Raw genomic sequence first — 4,524 nt, 5'->3', positions numbered from 1 at the left:
CATTGCTTTCTTCAAATCCATCATGCCCGCGCACATCTGGTTCACCTGGCAACGAATGTGCTGGTTTAACTCCTGGATGAAAGAGGCAATCGATCTATCCTTTCTGGTGCTGATCATCTCCCATTGCTCGTCTCGGCGCCCACAAATCTGGTAGATAGTGTCCTTGAGATCATTGTGGTAGACTTCTCCAATGCGTCCCATGGTGATGTGAGCTGCCTGTTGGAAATATGCCCTAGAGGCAATAATAAATTGATTATTATTATATTTCCTTGTTCATGATAATCGTTTATTATCCATGCTAGAATTGTATTGATAGGAAACTCAGATACATGTGTGGATACACAAACAACACCATGTCCCTAGTAAGCCTCTAGTTGACTAGCTCGTTGATCAATAGATGGTTACGGTTGCCTGACCATGGACATTGGATGTCATTGATAACGGGATCACATCATTAGGAGAATGATGTGATGGACAAGACCCCATCCTAAGCATAGCACAAGATCATGTAGTTCGTATGCTAAAGCTTTTCTAATGTCAAGTATCATTTCCTTAGACCATGAGATTGTGCAACTCCTGGATACCGTAGGAATACTTTGGGTGTGCCAAACGTCACAACGTAACTGGGTGGCTATAAAGGTGCACTACGGGTATCTCCGAAAGTGTCTATTGGGTTGGCACGAATCAAGACTGGGATTTGTCACTCCATGTGACGGAGAGGTATCTCTGGGCCCACTCGGTAGGACATCATCATAATGTGCACAATGTGATCAAGGAGTTGATCACGGGATGATGTGTTACGGAACGAGTAAAGAGACTTGCCGGTAACGAGATTGAACAAGGTATCGGGATACCGACGATCGAATCTCGGGCAAGTATCGTACCGCTAGACAAAGGGAATTGCATACGGGATTGATCGAATCCTCGACATCGTGGTTCATCCGATGAGATCATCGTGGAACATGTGGGAGCCAACATGGGTATCTAGATCCCGCTGTTGGTTATTGACCGGAGAACGTCTCGGTCATGTCTGCATGCTTCCCGAACCCGTAGGGTCTACACACTTAAGGTTCGGTGACGCTAGGGTTATAGAGATATTAGTATGCGGTAACCCGAATGTTGTTCGGAGTCCCGGATGAGATCCCGGACGTCAGAGGAGTTCCGGAATGGTCCGAAGGTAAAGAATTATATATAGGAAGTGCTATTTCGACCATCGGGACAAGTTTCGGGGTCACCGGTATTGTACCGGGACCACCGGAAGGGTCCCGGGGGTCCACCGGGTGGGGCCACCTGCCCCGAGGGGCCACATGGGCTGTAGGGGTGTGCGCCTTGGCCTATATGGGCCAAGGGCACCAGCCCCAAGAGGCCCATGCGCCAAGAGATAAGGAAAGGAAGAGTCCTAAAGGGGGAAGGCACCTCCTAGGTGCCTTGGGGAGGAGGGACTCCTCCCTAGCCGCACCCTTCCTTGGAGGAAGGGCCAAGGCTGCGCCCCCCTCTCCCTTGGCCCTATATATAGTGGGGGGAAGGGAGGGCAGCCGCACCTAAGCCCTGGCGCCTCCCTCTCCCTCCCGTGACACATCTCCCTCCTCCCGCAGCGCTTGGCGAAGCCCTGTTGGAATCCCGCTACTTCCACCACCACGCCGTCGTGCTTCTGGATCTCCATCAACCTCTCCTTCCCACTTGCTGGATCAAGAAGGAGGAGACGTCGCTGCTCCGTACGTGTGTTGAACGCGGAGGTGCCGTCCGTTCGGCGCTAGGATCATTGGTGATTTGGATCACGACGAGTACGACTCCATCAACCCGTTCTCTTGAAAGCTTCCGCGCGCGATCTACAAGGGTATGTAGATCCACTCCTCCCTCGTTGCTAGATGACTCCATAGATTGATCTTGGTGACACGTCGGAAAATTTTGAATTATTGCTACGTTCCCCAACAGTGGCATCATGAGCTAGGTCTATTGCGTAGATTCTATGCACGAGCAGAACACAAAGTAGTTGTGGGCGTTGATTTTGTTCAATATGCTTACCGTCACTAGTCCAATCTTGTTTCGACGGTATTATGGGATGAAGCGGCCCGGACCGACCTTACACGTACTCTTACGTGAGACTGGTTCCACCGACTGACATGCACTAGTTGCATAAGGTGGCTGGCGGGTGTCTGTCTCTCCCACTTTAGTCGGATCGGATTCGATGAAAAGGGTCCTTATGAATGGTAAATAGCAATTGGCATATCACGTTGTGGTTTTGCGTAGGTAAGAAACGTTCTTGCTAGAAACCCATAGTAGCCACGTAAAACATGCAAACAACAATTAGAGGACGTCTAACTTGTTTTTGCAGGGTATGCTATGTGATGTGATACCACCACGCCGTCGTGCTGCTGCTGGACGGAGTCTTCCCCAACCTCTCCTTCTCCCCTTGCTGGATCAAGGCGTGGGAGACGCCACCGGGCTGCATGTGTGTTGAACACGGAGGTGCCGTCCGTTCGGCACTAGGATCATCGGTGATTTGGATCACGGCGAGTACGACTCCATCAACCCCGTTCACTTGAACGCTTCCGCTTAGCGATCTACAAGGGTATGTAGATGCACTCTCCTTCCCTCGTTGCTAGATTACTCCATAGATTGATCTTGGTGATGCGTAGAAAATTTTGAATTTCTGCTACGTTCCCCAACAGTGGCATCATGAGCTAGGTCTATGCGTAGTTTCTATGCATGAGTAGAACACAAAGTAGTTGTGGGCGTCGATTTTGTCAATTTACTTGCCGTTACTAGTCTTATCTTGATTCGGTGGCATTGTGGGATGAAGCGGCCCGGACCAACCTTACACGTACGCTTACGTGAGACCGGTTCCACCGACTGACATGCACTAGTTGCATAAGGTGGCTGGCGGGTGTCTGTCTCTCCCACTTTAGTCGGATCAGATTCAATGAACAGGGTCCTTATGAAGGGTAAATAGAAATTGGCAATTCACGTTGTGGTTTTGGCGTAGGTAAGAAACGTTCTTGCTAGCAACCTATAGCAGCCACATAAAAACTTGCAACAACAATTCGAGGACGTCTAACTTGTTTTTGCAGCATATGCCGTGTGATGTGATATGGCCAAAAGTATGTGATGAATGATATATGTGATGTATGAGATGATCATGTTCTTGTAATAGGAATCACGACTTGCATGTCGATGAGTATGACAACCGGAAGGAGCCATATGAGTTGTCTTAATTTATTTATGACCTGCGTGTCAACATAAACGTCATGTAATTACTTTACTTTATTGCTAACCGTTAGCTATAGTAGTAGAAGTAATAGTTGGCGAGACAACTTCATGAAGACACGATGATGGAGATCATGATGATGGAGATCATGGTGTCATGCCGGTGACGATGATGATCATGGAGCCCCGAAGATGGAGATCAAAAGGAGCAATATGATATTGGCCATATCATGTCACTATTTGATTGCATGTGATGTTTATCATGTTTATACATCTTATTTGCTTAGAACGACGGTAGTAAATAAGATGACCCCTCATTAAAATTTCAAGAAAGTGTTCCCCCTAACTGTGCACCATTGCGAAAGTTCGTCGTTTCGAAGCACCACGTGATGATCGGGTGTGATAGATTCTTACGTTCGAATACAACGGGTGTTGACGAGCCTAGCATGTACAGACATGGCCTCGGAACACATGCAAAACACTTAGGTTGACTTGACGAGCCTAGCATGTACAGACATGGCCTCGGAACACAAGAGACCGAAAGGTCGAGCATGAGTCGTATGGTAGATACGATCAACATGAAGATGTTCACCGATGTTGACTAGTCCGTCTCACGTGATGATCGGACACGGCCTAGTTGACTCGGATCATGTAATCACTTAGATGACTAGAGGGATGTCTATCTGAGTGGGAGTTCATAAGATGAACTTAATTATCCTGAACATAGTCAAAAGGTCTTCGCAAATTATGTCGTAGCTCGCGCTTCAGTTCTACTGTTTAGATATGTTCCTAGAGAAAATTTAGTTGAAAGTTGATAGTAGCAATTATGCGGACTAGGTCCGTAAACTGAGGATTGTCCTCATTGCTTCATAGAAGGCTTATGTCCTTAATGCACCGCTCAATGTGCTGAACCTCGAACGTCGTCTGTGGATGTTGCGAACATCTGACATACAGATTTTGATAACTACGTGATAGTTAAGTTAAACGGTTTAGAATTGAGGCACCGAAGACGTTTTGAAACGTCGCGAAACATATGAGATGTTTTGAGGGCTGAAATTGGGATTTCAGGCTCGTGCCCACGTCAAGAGGTATAAGACCTCCGACGATTTTCTTAGCCTGCAAACTAAGGGAGAAAAGCTCAATTGTTGAGCTTGTGCTCAGATTGTCTGAGTACAACAATCATTTGAATCAAGTGGGAGTTTATCTTCCAGATAAGATAGTGATGTTTCTCCGAAGTCATTACCACCAAGCTGCTAGAGCTTCGTGATGAACTATAATATATCAGGGACATATATGATGATCCTTGAGATATTTGCG

This window comes from Triticum aestivum, chromosome 6A (genome assembly GCF_018294505.1).
Source record: "Triticum aestivum cultivar Chinese Spring chromosome 6A, IWGSC CS RefSeq v2.1, whole genome shotgun sequence".
In the NCBI taxonomy this organism is placed as follows: domain Eukaryota; kingdom Viridiplantae; phylum Streptophyta; class Magnoliopsida; order Poales; family Poaceae; genus Triticum; species Triticum aestivum.
This window is presented reverse-complemented; position numbering follows the sequence as displayed.